The following is an 18,974-nucleotide window of genomic DNA, read 5'->3' as shown; positions in this document are numbered from 1 at the left end:
AAAACAGAGTGAATTCTGCAGCCCTGGAAGGAACTTTGAATGATGTACTTAATATTCATCACTATTTTATTTCCTATTGAACGTCTCTATGGTACTTACTGCTTGCCTCCAGAAATAAATAATATATATTTCAAGTATCAGAGGGGTAGCCGTGTTAGTCTGGATCTGTAAAAGTGGCAAAGAGTCCTGTGGCATCTTATAGACTAACAGACATATTGGAGCATAAGCTTTCATGGGTGAATACCCACTTCGCTGGATGCGAGTTGTGGAAATTTCCAGAGGCAGGTATAAATATGCAAGCAAGAATCAGGCTAGGGTTAACGAGGTTAGCTCAATCAGGGAGAATGAGGCCCTCTTCTAGCAGTTGAGGTGTGAACACCAAGGGAGGAGAAACTGCTTTTGCAGTTGGCTAGCCATTCACAGTCTTTGTTTAATCCTGAGCTGATGGTGTCAAATTTGCAAATGAACTGAAGCTCAGCAGTTTCTCTTTGAAGTCTGGTCCTGAAGTTTTTTTGCTGCAGGATGGCTACCTATAAATCTGCTATTGTGTGCTCAAGGGAATATTGAAGTGTTCTCCTACAGGTTTTTGTATATAACCATTCCTAATATCTGATTTGTGTCCATTTATCCTTTTACGTAGGGACTGTCCAGTTTGGCCGATGTACATAGCAGAGGGGCATTGCTGGCACATGATGGCATATATTACATTGGTGAATGTGCAGGTGAATGAACCGGTGATGGCGTGGCTGATCTGGTTAGGTCCTGTGATGGTGTCGCTGGTGTAGATATGTGGGCAGAATTGGCATCAAGGTTTGTTGCATGGATTGATTCCTGAGTTAGAGTTACTATGGTGCGGTGTGTAGTTGCTGGTGAGAATATGCTTCAGGTTGGCGGGTTGTTTGTGGGCGAGGACTGGCCTGCCTCCCAAGGGCTGTGAAAGTGAGGGATCGTTGTCCAGGATGGGTTGTAGACCAAACATTATAATCAAAGAGGCTGATAAAGGAGGTGCTGTTTTCATCATGAACAGGTCTGACATTCACCTGCACGTCGGTTAGTCTATAAGGTGCCACAGGACTCTTTGCCGCTTATGTATTTCAAGAGATTCCTTACATGGTGCCCAACTTCTAAAAATTCAGCCTTAAAAACAACTTTTAAAGAAGATATTGCAATTATGAATAATAGCAGGGAAATATGAAATGGAAAATTAGGAGTTTAAGTACTAATTACAGTTTGTTTATTTTTCCATTTGGTTTGGCAATTCTGACTATCTTTCACTGTACAATGTCTGAGGTCAATTAGGATTCAGCTGATCTTGGAGTCAGTTGACACTGATTATAATTAGATGGAGTAAAGGGAAGAGGATGATGTTTTCTCTTTCTCCCTCATTAGGGCTAACTGGCTGAGCTAGTTTTATTGCTATCTTAAAGGCAGTAAAAAAGGTCATGTGACTGTTTCCCAAATGAATTGTTTTGAAAAATGCTGTTGTCTTTTTATGGACACATCCATTCCTGGGATGTATAAACAGTTCTTATTAAAATTAAAAGTGTGGAATTTGTCTTTGTTAGCAGTCAAAATGGGCCGTTTATTTAGTTGAATCCCACCCATCCAGCTCTTGAACTGTGAGGATTCAGATCAAATAGATCCCTGCTCATAACTACTGAGTCTAATTTTGCAGAAACCTGGACTACAAGAGTTGGAAAGATCAAAAACAAACTCAGCTTCCCTCCCTCTTACCTTTACTTAATCATCATTGCCCTAAACTACTATCATCTACTTAAATTTCCCCACATCAGATCTTAGGAACCACAACCTGAAACATTCCAGCTTGGTGTCAATTTTACAAAACAAAACCACAGCCAGCAAGACTTTGTGAAACTGAAAAACTGCCTGAAGTTTTGTGTTTAGCTGACAAGAATGAAAGTGTCTGTCTAATGATTCATTACTGCATTAAGCAAAAGGCATACAGCTCAAAGAAAGCAAATAGACGGTCACACTGATCCCAGCTTCAGAAATGTAAAATGCCACTTCACCAATTCATTTGTCTCTATGTTATCTCTGTAAGAAGCTAACCTTGTTTTGTAAGTATATTTGTAATCTACTTAATTATAGGTTTATAAATATTGCAGTGTTTTGCTTCTTTATAAGTGTACCACTGATTCTATGTTTACATTAAATAAGAAATGAGATGCACATTATATTTTGGGGGTGTTCGGTTACACCACATATCTGCAGTTTTACAATATAATAACCTCTTACTTTGGGAACAGTACTGGAATAGTAAACAAACTTAAGAAAGAACACATGCTAGTCCTGTTACAAAAGAAAAGCAGTCTCTCCAGTTATACAACTTGAAATTAATACCAACTGACACTTGGGCCCTCATGAGGGAAGTAAGAAAATAAGAGAAAGAGACATTTCATCAGATTTCATGCAGCTGTAACGTCAGAACTCAAGCATTCCATAAACGCAAATGTTCATCATTCTTGCATGAATACGCAATGGAAAAAAGATCACCACTTTTAATTATTGTCTACAATTCTGTCCTCAATGACATATATTATTCTCTCATAATAAATAATTTCTTCTATAATTCTTTATCCAAGTCAGTGGCAGCAAGAGTTTTTGCAGAGCCAGGTTTATAAAAATTACACAGAATAGTAGTATTTACATTAATAAAAAATTTTAGCTGCAGGCAGATTTAAAGTAGCTTCCAGCAGTCCCTGCTAGTAATATGTTGCCTTCCTTCAACACATACAAGGCAATGGAGAAATCTGAAGAAGGTAAATAACTAATTAACTTGTGGAAAAATAAAATGTATATTTTCTTTATAATTTTATTTCATTTGAAGAGAGGAAAAGCGAGAACAAAAAGCCAACACTTCCTTGGCAAAGTAGCAGATGAGGCCAACCTTATATAGCTATTTTTTTTTCCCGGTGGCTTTAGAAAAGAGAGAATTCTTTATTATTATAATTCAGCACCAGCAGAAGGCAGCAATAACATTTTGGCCTGTTGGTGTTTAGAATTTTAGCAAAAACAAGTCAATGGACAGTGTTACCCTTTTAGTCATCATCGCGCTTAAAACTGGGGATAGTAAACTCAGAGGCTTGCAAAGCTCTCAAACTATATTTAGGGGTTCACAAAACTAGTTTATGGATTCCGTTTTCCATTTAAACCATGTCCCCTATTACTAGGCAGATTCTTTTGAAAAACATGTTTACAAACTAAGAAAAGACCACTGTGTCTTGGGTCCAGAAGAAAACCAAGAAGCCTGGCTGATACAGGTCAACGCCTGCACACAGTATATTTATTTGGCTTTCTTCTTTCTCTGATCCTCTTTCTTCCACAGGCCCCTTCTAAGCAAAACACAACCTGATCACGTTCAATAAGTGTCAGAGTGGGTTTGAGATTAGGCAAAATGGGTTTACCCATCCCAGTTTAAAATACATGTAGGTAGCCTGGGCTTTTCAACATTCCTTTTCCCCTTTAAATGGAAATTAATATTACTACTGCACTAGCCAATGCCTTACTATTTGTTCAACCACCATCAAACAATATTTTAGGATTTGCAGTGTTCAATCCTGGAAAGGGTAGAAACTCTGTTGAACTGTGGGGCACACAGCAGGCTAAAAAAACCCCCCCAAACTAGTGTCCAGTTCTGAAGCCATACAATTTTTAAGTGCTTGTGACGGGGTATAAATGACATTTTGGCTCTGAAAGGGTGGATTTGGGCCTGAGAGGCCAATTAACCCCATTTAGCTGCACCTGGAGGATGGTTCAGGCTTAATTAAAGATGAAGGTGAGATGGGGAAGGAGCTGAATGGTGACCATAAAGAAGAGAAGCACAGATTAGAAAGAGGCTGCAAGGAGAAACTTTGTAATCATTCTCTGGGATTAGTGAGATGAGGAGGGTCAAGGAGGAATCCCAGGGGGAGAGTTGGCCCTGTGATCCTCTCCTATGTAGAGATATATGGCTGGGATGAAAGATTAAGCCTGTGGAGGGCAGAAGGTGGGTTAAGTAGTACTTTTTGTTTGAGGCTTTATTGGGGGATTCTAGAGGAGAGACTTGAGAGCCAGCCAGCGCTGAAAGAAGGATGAATTTCTTTGGAAGAGGCCTGCTGACAGACTGTGACAGGAAGAAGTCCAGGGAGGCAACTACAAGGAGTCTGAAGGAACAGACCTTGGCTGCTGGTCATAGGGTCCCTGGACTGGCCCAGAGTTGGCGCCAAAAACCTTTTGTAAGGACATTAGACTGTTGTTTGTTGGACTTCTTGTTACCCTGGAAGGGGTCAGACTATAATGTGACTTTGCCAGAGGGCTGAGTCACAAGGAGAGGCAGACTACCACAGGCCTGGAGTGACCACTGACAGAGAGAAGAGAACCTGCAATGATGTGCCTAGTCACAAGGGGGTGCTCAAGCAGTAATTCGACTCTTCCACAGTGCTTAGTGAAAATCACTGGTATCTAGGGACCTAAGTCACCTATATGCATTTAAAAATTTTATCTGAAGTCTATGCTCTGACAAAATGCCTGTCATGGGATGGAAGGATGGTCTTATGGTTAAGTTGTTAAAGTCAGATGCAGATCTGGGATTCAATCCCTGATTCTGCCACCTTGGGCAAGTCAGTTAATCTGTGCCTCAGTTTCCCTTCTGTAAAATGGAGGTGATGATACAATATAACAAGGATGTTGTGAGGATAAACCCTGAAATATATTAGAGATGTTGCCAATGTAGACCATAAGTGCCTAGACAAAGAGAAAACTCTTGGATAGTGGGTTTTCTGTGCATTACGGTAATTCAAACAACAAATTATAGGACTTGCTGGTGGCAGAGGACAGGTATGTGCTTCAAGATGAGTTGTAATGAGGAAGGACACAAAGGATGGCAAATAAATTGTCCAGGGTTAGCTCAGCATTCAGCAGCAGTGAGGGATCAACATTGTAGAGTTATCACTGTAGATCATAAAACACTTGTACAAGTACTTCTGCTGGACCACATCTACATATCTCGCACATCCAAAATCTGTTGATTTCTGTGAGCAAGTAATGTAGGTTCAGACCCAGTATTTTCCAATAATTTCCATTATTTCCTGCATGTTAACCTCAGAGTAATAACCAATACCTTTGGGATAACTGAATGTACATAATCTGTTCCTTCAAACCAAACCTATTCCCATAACCCCAATGCACTAAAGTGCCTATCAAAAATCCATATCACTGCTGCTGAAAAATAATGCAGCGCATCTGTGGAGTACTCATTGCATTGTATAGAAAGTACTGAATCTAGTGAAAAGATAAAACTCACTGAAGCATCAAAACATTGAAGCTAGAGCCAGTTGGCTGCCCTGTTTAGTGTGACCAAATGCCAGTACAACCAAAATCCTCATTAGCTATGAAGACCTCATGCTGAATGAGAAGCTGTTGCTTAGATAAAGGAAGCTACTCTTTGCACGAGTTGTCATCTTTTCTTCCTTGGATTCTCCAGCAGAGAAGATAGTTTAGACAACGAGGAACGTCTGTCTCATCAATTTCTGATAAATTAAGAATTTTCATACCTTGAAGAGTGGAAGCTGATGGAACCAAAGCACTGAAGAACAACTCTGCAAGTGTGCAACAATGGAGAAGCTTGTCCCGAAAGAGATGCTGTTGTGACTGAAAACTATGAAGGCACTTCCTATTGCAGAAAGTAATATGAAATGACTCTGTATTTGACAAGCAAAATGATTTGGAGATGTTGGCTCTGCAGAAATTCGTTGATGAAGCTGTCATTTCTAAACCTTGATGGATAACACTTCCCTAAAACTTCCAAAGCAAGTGTTTCTCCACTAATCCTTAATGCCTTCACTGAATACATACTGTGGATATATGTTAGCCGTAGTCTATAGGAAGGTTCCACTTTATAAAACAGGACTCAGTTATTAGATGTGGGCAACAAAAATAAAGAATTGTTAATGTCATCTATGTAAATTGCAACGAAACCTCTTGACTACATTAGCAATGTAAATAAAGCTGTACCTTTCGCTACAATTAATTTCTCTTAGTACTTTTCTTGTATTGCATTCCCAACATCATCATAAAATACAGTGCCATATATAAAAATTACTCCCAAGAGTCTAACAAGCAGGATTCACACATTTAAATGAATTCAAAAAAAAGCTGAACAGTTTCCAAATTCTTCTATCCAAGCATCACTTAAGAAACTGTTTGTTCAGTTCAGTTTCATCTCTGCAGCTGCCAAACCACTTCAGTTCTGCCAGCTCTGATCTTTGATTGCAAAATAAAGGGTGGTCACTTAACAGTGTATGCAAGAAATATTCCTATTTTGTGAAAAATATGACATTTAAGAAGTCTTTTCAATGGTAAATTGCTAGACTATTAAGTCTATTTATTTAAGCAAAAATGAAGTAGGCTTTGTTCAGTTCTCCCTGTCTTGCTGTTAAATTAGTGAACATGGTATACAGGGTTTGCATTCTCTAAGACTGATGCACTTTGCTGCAGCTTACATTCATAAATATTTCTGTAGTATAATAGACTGTCAAAACAAATCTGTTTTCCTTGTGTGTGTATGTCAGGGTGTCTTTACTGCTGCTGTCCATCTTGAATGAAAACAAAAGGAATTTTATTTTGCACAATCTAGCAAAGCTCATCTCAGTTTTTGTAAGTCACCAAAAAGCCCAATAGGGGCAAGAATAAAGTAAATAGCTACTTAATATATGAAAAGTGTTTGTGCATAAGTGCATTAGCCATTCAAAATCTCTGTGAATGTCTGGCTATCCATCTTGTGGGTATACTGCATGAAGCAGTGCAAACAAAGACATTCTGTGCATTAGAAATCTGGTAGGTCTAACAGGTAAATAAGAAATGCCCACTTTACACAAACGTTAGCCACACAGATTTTTGTTAAGGGTATAACCTGCATAAACTCATTGACTCACTGGTGACTAAGCGAACAGATACCTAGTGTACAATGCAACACAATGTAACAATAAACATCTCACGTTTTTTTTTTCCCCTCAGTATTTTTCCCTCCCAAAAGTAAAAGAGATGGAAATATTAAGCTGGTTATTGGGCAGCTCTTCTAGTTTCCAAAGATTTTTCTTTTTGTAAGGGAGGGGATTATTCCTCTTACATGAAGAAAAAGTTAAAGGCAGTGCTTGATTTGTGCCAGGGCTTGCCAAGTCTGAGCCCTGGCACCTCTAGCCATTCATAGTCCCGGCACCTCAGGCTTCACATGTCAGTTATAAAAGTAAACAAAGTACTTGAGCCCTGGCACCTCTTTCATTACAAATTAAGCACTAGTTAAAAGGGTAGTATTTATAAATGAAAAAAGAAACTGATTATAATAGGGCTTAAGTTAGTCAGCCATAGAAATATTTGAGCATTTCTGCTCTTCTAAAAGTTGTCTGACAAAGACCACTAGATACTCGATGTTGCCATCCACTGAAGCCATATGGGAATTTCATCAGTGACTTCAGAGGGTGTAGGATTGGGTTGTAGATATGAACACATCTGCAGCAGGATTCTGATTTTCCATGCAACTAGAACCTTGTATTGTTCAAAGTGCTATTAACTTAGAGTCAGATTCTGTTGCTTTTCCACATATTGAGAAGTACCTTGCTGCGCAAGCAGTCCCATTGATTTCAGAGAGACTGCCTGCAGGGTAAGGAACTACACAATGGTGCTGGTCTCCATTACTTTGTACCTTGTGTTGTCATATATGCTAGTGTAGAAAGAGTAAAAACTCGGGATAAAACACGACCAAATCAGAATGGTAGTATTTTGCACACACACCAACTTCTGTGAATGACCACACAAAATGCAAACTATGGAGACCTGGGTCCAATGTGAATAATGAGGGCAGAATCTGGGCATCGTTTAGTTATTTTTCCATTTAGAAATGTAACTTTAAAAAAAAAATCAGCCCCATAGTCAGTATTTAATGTAAGCATTGACTAATGTAGTGCCCATCTTTAAAAAGGGGAAGGAGGAAGATCCTGGGAACTACAGGCCACTCAGCCTCACCTCAGTCCCTGGAAAAATCATGGAGCAGGTCTTCAAGGAATCAATTCTGAAGCACTTAGAGGAAAGGAAAGTCATCAGGAATAGTCAGCATGGATTCACCAAGGGCAAGTCATGCCTGACTAATCTAATTGCCTTCTATGATGAGATAACTGGATCTGTGGATGAGGGGAAAGCAGTGGACGTGTTATTCCTTGACTTTAACCAAGCTTTTGACACCGTCTCCCACAGTATTCTTGCCAGCAAGTTAAAGAAGTATGGGCTGGATGAATGGATATAAGGTGGATAGAAAGCTGGCTAGATCGTCGGGCTCAGCAGGTAGTGATCAATGGCTTCGTGTCTAGTTGGCAGCCACTTTCAAGCGGAGCGCCCCAAGGGGCGGTCCTGGGGCCAGTTTTGTTCAATATCTTCATTAATGATCTGGAGGATGGTGTGGATTGCACCCTCAGCAAGTTTGCAGGTGACACTAAACTGGGAGGAGAGGTAGAAATGCTGGAGGGTAGGAATAGGATACAGAGGGCCCTAGACAAATTAGAGGATTGGGCCAAAAGAAATCCGATGAGGTTCAACAAGGACAAGTACAGAGTCCTGCACCTTAGGACGGAAGAATCCCATGCACCGCTACAGGCTGGGGACCAACTGGCTAAGAAGCAGTTCTGCAGAAAAGGACCTAGGGGTTACAGTGGACGAGAAGCTGGATATGAGTCAACAGTGTGCCCTTGTTGCCAAGAAGGCCAATGGCATTTTGGGATGTATAAGTAGGGGCATTGCCAGCAGATCGAGGGACGTGATTGTTCCCCTCTATTCAACATTGGTGAGGCCTCATCTGGAGTATTGTGTCCAGTTTTTGGTCCCACACTACAAGACGGATGTGAAAAAATTGCAAAAAGTCCAGCGGAGGGCAACAAAAATTATTAGGGGACTGGAACACATGACTTATGAGGTGAGGCTGAGGGAACTGGGATTGTTTAGTCTGCAAAAGAGAAGAATGAGGGGAGATTTGATAGCTGCTTTCAACTACCTGAAAGGGGGTTCCAAAGAGCATGGATCTAGACTGTTCTCAGTGGTAGCAGATGACAGAACAAGGAGTAATGGTCTCAAGTTGCAGTGGGGGAGGTTTAGGTTGGATATTAGAAAAAACCTTTTCACTGGGAGGGTGGTGAAGCACTGGAATGCGTTACCTAGGGAGGTGGTGGAATCTCCCTCCTTTGAGGTTTTTAAGATCAGGCTTGACAAAGCCCTGGCTGGGATGATTTAGTTGGGGATTGGTCCTGCTTTGAGCAGGGGGTTGGACTAGATGACCTCCTGAGGTCCCTTCCAACCCTGATAGTCTATGATTCCTTGATTCTATTATTCTAATTCTGACAAGCTTCACTTCGTCTGTATCATATCACATGAGCACTAAGGTGGGGGGCACGGATCAGCATTACTTGAGCTGGGGAAGTTAATGATCCATCCAGTGGACCAAATTTGATGATGAATCCTGGTCATGTGCCACCTAAGACACGTTGCACACACGCTAAGAAGAAGCACTAAGTTCCCTGGGCCCAATTCTGCCCTCACAGAGGTGCATGGAAACCCACTGATGTAATGGGCATTGTATATGTGTATTAAAGGGCCCAAGCTGTATTAAATTGTGAACCCAAAAGAAATATTCTTTGCAGCATAGCTATGCCCAAATGCCTCTGCAGCTAACCCTACCATGGCAGGGGCATGATGAGTTTATCATTACTGATATAGCTTAACTTCTGTATCCGGAAAGATAATAGAGCAAATAATAAAGCAATCAATTTCTAAACATCTAGAAGATAATAAGGCGATAAGTAACAGTCAGCATGGATTTGTCAAGAACAAATGATAGCAAAACAACCTGATAGCTTTCTTTGACAGGGTAACAAGCCTTGTGGATGGGGGGAAGCAGTAAATATGGTATATCTTGACTTTAGTAAGGCTTTTGATAGTCTCACATGACCTTCTCATAAACAAACTAGGGAAATACAACCTAGATGGAGCTACTATAAGGTGGGTGCAAAACTAGTTGGAAAACTGTTCCCAGAGAGTAGTTATCAGTGGTTCACAGTCATGCTGGAAGGGCATAATGAGTGGAGTCCTGCGGGGATTGGTTCTGTTCAGTATCTTCATCATCACATTAGATAATAGCATAGAGAGTACACTTATAAAGTTTGCAGATGATACCAAGCTGGGAGGGGTTGCAAGTGCTTTGGAGGATAGGATTATAATTCAGAAAGATCTGGACAAACTGGAGAAATAGTCTGAAGTAAATAGAATGAAATTCAATAGGACAAATGCAAAGTACTCCACTTAGGAAGGAACAATCAGTTGCACACATACAAAATGGGAAATGACTGCCTAGGAAGGAGTACTGCGGAAAGGGATCTGGGGGTCATAGTGGACCACAAGCTAAATATGAATCAACAGTGTAACACTGTTGTGAAAAAAGCGAAAATCATTCTGGGATGTATTAGCAGGAGTGTTGTAAGCAAGACACGAGAAGTAATTCTTCCTCTCTACTCTGCGCTAATTAGGCCTCAACTGGAGTATTGTGTGCAGTTCTGGGCACCACATTTCAGGAAAGATGTGGAGAAATTGGAGAAAGTCCAGAGAAGAGCAACAAAAATTATTAAAGGTCTAGAAAACATGACCTTCGAGGGAAAATTGAGAAAATTGGGTTTATTTAGTCTGGAAAAGAGAAGACTAGAAAGGGACATAACAGTTTTCAAGTACATAAAAAATTGTTACAAGGAGGAGGGAGAAAAATGGTTGTTCTTAACCTCTGAGGATAGGACAAGAAGCAATGGACTTATATTGCAGCAAGGGCGGTCTAAGTTGGACATTAGGAAAAACTTCCTAACTGTCAGGGTAATTAAGCACTGGAATAAATTGCCTAGGGAGGTTGTGGAATCTCCATCATTGGAGATTTCTAAGAGCAGGTTAGACAAACACTTGTCAGGCATGGTCTATGTAATACTTAGTCCTGCCATGACTGCAGGGGACTGGACTAGATGACCACTTGAGGTCCCTTTCAGTCCTGTAATCCTATGATTCTTTTGATAAAGCACTATACTTAAGGGGATAATATATTGATATAATATATCTCTAAAATGCACCAAATTTCCACATTATCTTTAATGCTAAAAATATATGCTGTGGGTGTGGAGTGATAGGGGCCATACCCCACCCCCACAAACAGTTTCTTTACCACCCCATCTGCCACCCCAAATGTTAAGTCTCAGGAATACCACTGCTTTGCAGTACATTTTCTTATTCAAGTCTTGGTGGAAGGAGAGCCACACAGAGAGTGGGAACTGCAGGGCTAGAGAAACAGAGGGTCAAGCTTAGATCCAGGTAAGCAGTGCAGCTGCACTGAGGCCAGGGTAGTTGTACATGCTTCCAGTGGGTCTGAATTTGCCCTACCCAGCATAAGGCAAGAGCAAAAACTGCTAAAAATCAGCTTGAATGTTGCAAATAAGGCACAGAGAAGATGTGAGCACATTTATCAAAGAATTAATAAAGAGGCTAAAGGTATTTATGTAGGCAGGAACATATGGAAGAGGGAGAAGGCAGACTTGCTGAAGAAATTAGTTTGTTTCATTTAAAAAAAGGGATGAGAATGGAAAATAACAAAGTTTAGACTGTTCTAATGAAGCTATTCAATAGATACAATGGGAATTAGGTACTTGGGGCCTGAGCTATAGCTCACAGAAGTCTATGGGATGACTCCTATTGGTTTGGATCAAGCCGTTGAAATACAGCTGGATAAGTGTCAAATGTTGATGAGTGCTAATGGAGGGATAAAGGACAAAGAGTTTGATCTGAAACACTTATTGGCTGTCTACACTATTGGCTGTTGCCAGAAACATGTCCATTGTTATTATCAGTGTTTTGAGCCCTACTAGTGGCTACCAACATTTTAGTCACTGTGTCCTCTAATCTTGCTCAGCACATATTTAGTAGTTAAAAGTACGGTTGCCCCTTTTAGCCTGAGCAGTTAGACAATTTTTGGGGCCTGGCTGGGAGAAGGAAAAATTGATGATAGTCAAGTATTTCTGTGGTGCAATAATGTTTATTTATAATGTACACAAAGTCTGGTTTCTCTGAACAGAAACAAACAATATCAGGAAAGAAACCATCTCCTAATTCCAAATCTGCTTTTCCAGACAAGAACTCTGTCCAAAAGAAGTGCTCTCTCTCATGCTGTGTCGGTTTGCGCTCCAGGCCATGCTACCCGTGCTTCTTTGGCTTTCTCCTGGCTCTTTTGGCTGCTTTCTGTTTGACTGGATTATAATTGTGTGTCAGTGTCCCAGCCCCTGCCTTGGCAATTGGTTCCCAGGGAAATCCTTTTTATTCTACATGAGTTAGTTCTAGTTTGGACCTTCCGTGAGACAAGGAATTTGTGTGGTGGCTTTTGTTGCTTCAGGTATATTACTCCATAAAGGAGCTTAATTGTTTGTTCCATTTAGCCAGACCCATGAGTGGCTAGCATGCCCATCAACATCAGTGAAATCTGTGATTGCCTATGGATGAAAGACATGCTTGCTGGCAGCTACCAATACAGTCCAGCATAACAATACTGCTACATGAAGCAAGAATCTGATCACTTACCTTTATTTCACTAAAGAATTGCTTCAAGTTAAATACTATTTTAACCTGATTTTGCTAGCCAGGGTTAACAGGGACAAATTGTTTTAAAACAAACAAAAAGACACGACTAAACCACTGGTTCCTGGGAATGCTGTCAACTCAGATTTGCCCCAGTGTTTTGGTTTTGCAAAATCAAACTCTTCTAAAACCTGAAACCAACAGAAAAGTTCAACAGTTACCATAAAGAGTAAAAAGTAAAAGTGGATGTTAAAACCCTCTCTAGTGTTAATAACACAAGATGGTGTTGGTAAAATGGGTAAGAACAGGTGTTTATTTACAATGGCCCTGATTGTGCAGATTACAACGGATTACAACACAAAGTGGACTTAAAGTGGCAAGAAACAGCCAGGGGAGAATTCATGCTCTACCGGCAATTTCACCACTGGAGGAGCTGGTTCCTGCTCTCCAAACTCCCAGTGTAAGGGAAGGAGTGGGTATATTAGGGTATGCCAGGGGAGCTCTGCATGCCCCATTCTCCAAAGGTGTAAATTCTCTGCGACGCGGGTCTAATTTATGCCAGGGTTGTGCAATGCAGAATCAGGGGGCCACAAATGACTTTCTGATGGTCCCTCCCTCCCAACTGAATGCAAACAGAGTTCAGGTGGGGCAGAGAATCTGGCCAATTGACTTCAGTGGGACTGTATGTGGAGTAAGATACTCTTATTCATTCTGAATTGTATCAGACTCTGGCCCAATATCGTTAAACTGACAGCGTCCTGCCCTTAAGGCAGGCCCTTAAGGTTCCTTGCGAACCACAAATTCAAATCCTAGCATAAGTGGCACAGCCCTTCATCCGGAAAACAGTAAAGAGCTGTGTAGTACTGTTAAATGTAACATACTGTGTAGCAGTCATTTGTGAGACACTTCCAGGCTGATTCCCTTTTGCTCCATGCAGCCAGTAGAGATCCCATGGCACTTTTCTCATGAAAACTTCTATTCTCCTCCACTGGTGGAAAGTGTCCTACAAGTTTTGTTGGTTGCCTCTCTCTACTCCAAAGGTATTTCACTTGTGTGATAGGTACATTACATAGTTTGCAAAGCATTCTGAGATGAAAAATACTATACTATGAAAGTTACTATATTGTGTACATGCATTTGAGTAGGGGGGAAATAGATATCCCACATCCTGCATGCAAATGATTAATATAATCAACCTATGTGGACAAAGGTTTTTGATGAATAGTAGAGAGGAAAAGACAACACTGCCAACTAAACAGGACTCGGCACATCAATGGGGTTGCAGTATTTTGGTTCTATAGAAGGGAAATCTGTGTTCTCACAATTCTGAAGCTAAGAGAAGTATTAGCACATAAGCTAAGACTTAGGGTTTAGGTGTTAATCCTACTGGACAGTTTTACATGATCATTTTTATGTGTAGCAGAAATCTATTTTTACAAAATAACTTCTTCAGCACAGTCAGAGCTACATTTGCTGAGAATGGGTGGGACCAAAGCCACATTGGTTACCTGGAATACTTAAACTTGACATTCCCAACACAGTAGGAAGGGACTGGGACTCACAAATTGTCTTTATCTAATTGTCTTTTGGCTCAGTTTGGGAAATGCAAATAGGCCTAGGCTGCAAAAATTAGTTCAAGAAACCCTAACAAGATATCAAGTATTAGGCAGTACAGAGCAGATGGTAAAATATTTTTAAAAAGCAATCTTCATGAAGTTTACAATAGACTAGTGAGTAGGAAAATAGTTCCCTTTCCACCTGTTATCATGTTATGAGTTATCAGTTTTCTTTTCAGCAGTGATGAAACTGCTCCTGAAATCAGTAGAAAGGCGGTAGAGATGCACTTGGGAGTTGGGAGTCATGTGCCACAAGTGAGAGTTGACAAAGATGTAACTATTACTACAAAAATTACAGAAGAGGATGATTGTCTAATAAAATTATAATATATAGCCTAATTTTAAAATTAAATTCATACCATGAAATCTAGGACCTTGGTATTTCTGACAAAGAAACACAAACAGCAAATCAAGAGAGAGAATTTCTGGATTATATAGGCTGTCCAGTTAAATGTTAAGGAACATACGTAGCAACTGAGATTATGATCATCAGTGTGCTTGCAAACATCGGACACACAATTCATACCCCAACGTGCCTACAATCTACAATTGAGACAGACATTACAGTTCAGAAATATGATTTATAGGATGAAATTCTAAATTTGAAGCAGCGAAGAACTGGGAATGTGGGTGACACGTATCTTCGGTAGAACGAATACACTACCAGCAGGAGTTAGAAAAGAAAGATAAATTACTGTGGTCAAACAGATACAAAGTGAAGCAAAAGATGGTGTATGAAATTCCAGTCTTTAATATAAAAAAAATGGAAAGAAATATTGAAATGTAATTATCATGGTGAGTCTGCATCTACAGAGTCTGAAACACCACCAGCAGAGAGATGTGAATTTCACCATTCATCTTAATGTGGCATTACGTGCTAAGCCTAATTATGACAAGTTAATTGCTAATGGTATTAACTGTTCATTTTCTGAACTGTGTACCAGATATCACCACTATTCATTAATCGAACATGGTTGGGCTTTCCTGGTACAAACTAAGGCTTCATTCATCTGAATGAAAATTTAGGAAGCTGTTGCTGAAGTCCATTAACCTTCCAAAATCAGCCAATGCACCAGCCACAGAGATAATTCAGGAGAGTCCATTACAATGAAGTAGTTTTCAAATCTTATTTCTATTCTTAATCAGCTCAATTATCTCAAATAGCATTTACTTGTGACAAAGTTTGTCTCTCTCTGCAGACTTAGTCATATAGCTTCAGACGTCCTTTTCTCTCTCTCTGTCCCCTTGGAAAACAGGTCTCTTTAGATGCTTATTTCAGTGTCTTGAATGACAGATGTGTAGAAGACACTGTCACAGTTGGAGCATGAATAAGGTAGAAAGCCACAGGACTCCAGCCTGGAGACAAAAGAGCTAAGGAACAGTGGTCAAAAACAACTGAGACTTGTTAATGCTTATAGAGAGAGAGGTAGGAAGCTACAGGGAGTGAATTAGGAGCCGAACTACACACATAGAGATAGAAGAGCTTCTCTGTATCTTCAGTCTATTAGCAGCACCTACACTGCACCAGGGGATTGGCCAGGTAACTGATTCCCCCCACTCTATATAGGAGCTGGCCTCTGGGGACAGGGGCTGGAAATGTAAAGGAATTTCATTTACAAGGAGTGCTGCACGGGGGAGATTCCTGTAAATCAAGAGTGAAAGAGTGAGCACTGAATAATTGTGAAGCAGGCTCCTGCACTCAGGGTGCTGTGCTTGCCTATAAATTAAACTAGCAGAGAAATCCCACTCCACATTTTCGTGCCTGCCCACTTCCCACTGGAAGAGGGGAATGCTGCTCCTAAAGAGTTGCTCAGTTCTGCCCATGAGGAGACCAGGAACTGGCTACAGACAGCTGGTTGGTGCAGGGGAAGGGCTGCCTGGAGGCCACATCGTGGGTGGGGAGGGCATGTTGCTGCAGATGCTGTTGCAGGGCCAAATGCTGTTTGAACCCAGGCCTGCTGGCTGCCTAGCCATATCTAGCCTGGCAGAGAGTGCCAAGCATGGCAGAAGAAGCCCTGAGGAGCTTGCTGATTACAGGAACAGACCCTCCACTCTGAGCTCACACCATAGCCAAGCATCAGTGACCATGGCAAAGGAAACAGCTACCCTATTTAGGGACTGAGGCATGGGGCAGTTTAGACCATTTGGGAGTTAATTTAGGGTTATTCTGTTGTGTAAATGGGGGCTCAGTTCACTATTATTGCTGGGGTTATACATGTGACTTCTCAGAGGAGACCCTTAATGGTTCCTTTTAATGACTGTAGTTTTTTCTCTTCCTGCTAGAGGTCAGATAGTCATTCCTGTATCACTCAATGCAGCATTTATTTCTCGGTAAATCTCTGAACATAAGAACAGTCATACCGGGTCAGACCACTGATCTATCTAAACAGTATCCTGTCTTCAACACTGATCGGTGCCAGAAACTTTAGAAGGAGTGAACAGAACAGGGCAATTATTGAGTGATCCATCCCCTGCCATCCAGTCCCAGCTTATGGTAGGCAGATGTTGAGGGACACCCCGAGCATGGGGTTGCATCCCTGACCATCTTGGCCAATAGCCCTTGATGGACCTATCCTCCAGAACTTATTTAGTTCTTTTTTTTAACCCAGTGATACTTCTGGCCCTTCAGAAAATTTCCTGGCAACCAGTTCCACAGGTTGACTGTGCGCTGTGTGAAGTAGAACTTCCTTAAGTTTTTGGTTTAATGTTTATGTTTGTTGTTTGCCTAGTAATTTCACTGGGTGACGTCTGCTTACCATTCCTGTGTTATGTAAAGGGGTATGTCTCCACACCATTCATGACTTTATAGATCTCTATCACATCCTCCATCAATTGACTCTTTCCCAAACTCAGCAGTCCCAGTCTTCTTACTCTCTCCTCATATGGAAACTGTTCCAGACACCTAATCATTTTTGTTGCCCATCTCTGTTCTAATTCTAATATATCTTTTTTGAGATGGGGGTGACCAGAACTGCATACAGTATTCAAGGTGTGAGCATACAGGAGATGTATGCAGTGGCATTATGATATTTTCTGTCTTATTATCTATCCCTTTCTTAATAGTTCCTAACATTGTTAGTTTTTTTGACTGCCGCTGCACATTGAGTGGATGGTTTTTCAGAGAACTATCCACAATGACTCCAAGATCTCTCTCTTGAGTGGTAACAGGTAATTTAGACCCCATCATTTTGTATGTATAGTTAGGATTATGTTTTCCAATGTGCATTACTTTGCATACATCAACATTGAATTTCATCTGCCATTTTGTTGCCCACTCACCAAGTTTTGTGAGACCCCTTTGTAACTCTTCTCAGTCTGCTTTGGACGTAACTATCCTGAGTAATTCAGTATTGTCAGCAAACTTTGTTACCTCACTATTTACCCCTTTTTCCAAATCATTTATGAATATGTTGAACAGCACAGATCTCAGGGGGACCTTGCTATTTACCTCTCTCCATTCTGAAAACTGACCATTTAGTCCTACCCTTTGTTTCCTGTCTTTTTACCCGTTACTGATCCAGGAGAGGACCTTCCCTCGTATCCCATGACTGCTTACTTTGCTTAAGAGCCTTTGCCTCTGCTTCTCCAAAGGTTGTGGAAGAGAACCAAAAGGCTTAGGCTGAGTGAGAGGCAAGTGGCATTCTCCACCCCAAGGCATTTGGGTTGGAAATTGGGGACAGTTTAGAGAACTAGGGTGCCCCCACCACATAGCAAAGAGTACCAAATGTCATGGAACCCACACCGCCATCTCAGGCTTATTTTCCTTCTGGCATTCCTCCCTACACCCTTCAGCCAGTGATACCGGCGTACATATTCCGTTTGTCACCTTCTTCCACAGGGATTTCATGTCATCTTTCTTGCTGCCTGTTATACCTGGAATGTAGTTTCCAAATGTATCCCAAAGCTATCACCTTTTCCTCATCTGTATCATGCCTAAAAAAGTTACTTTTATATCATCACTTATTAAAAAAAAAAAAAAAAAGTGAATCTGCACACAAATAGTGCCAACACCACAAATATGAACCATTAACATGAGTAAAAAGGGTTTCCATACAGTCTTTTTATAATCCAAAATCACCCTTTCCCTTCTTCAATCCTGTGTCTATATGATATCCACTTGTCCTTTAGTTCATCACTTAACTTGCAATCTGCAAAGTCATCAGGACTACTCACAATACATGTATTTAAATCTTTGTAGGATTAGACCCTTGGATTGTAAGGTCCTCAGGGAAGAGACTCATTTGCTGTGTGTGCACATTTGTATGTGCTATTAAACATTTCTATGACACTCTCAAGAAATAAAGCACAAGATAGGTATTAAACTTTACTACTACATGAACCAAACCTTTGGAGGCTCACCCACTACAAACTGTGGGACCTTTGAAAATATATTTTAGAATCCTATTGAATTGTACAGTATGTAGCATAATGTAATCAATACAAGATGCGGCATATAAATAAACTGTTTGGATTCTCACACATTTTAAGATGAGAGAGGGCACCATTCCCAGCAGTATGTCCCCTCCCTCAGAATTCACACCTTTTTTGGGGAGGGGAGAATGATTGCAAAGTATTAATTTAAGCCAATAACCAAAGCTTATGTTATTCATTTCTCGGTGATATACATAGTGCTCTTTTCGTATACTATTAGCCATGGACATATGTTTTTCGTTTGACTATGTTACTTACACACACAATTCTTTTTCAAAAATATGTAAAATA

Source organism: Eretmochelys imbricata, chromosome 11 (genome assembly GCF_965152235.1).
Source record: "Eretmochelys imbricata isolate rEreImb1 chromosome 11, rEreImb1.hap1, whole genome shotgun sequence".
Taxonomy (NCBI): Eukaryota; Metazoa; Chordata; order Testudines; family Cheloniidae; genus Eretmochelys; species Eretmochelys imbricata.
The sequence above is the reverse complement of the archived record's forward strand: the minus strand, read 5'-3'. Positions refer to the sequence as shown.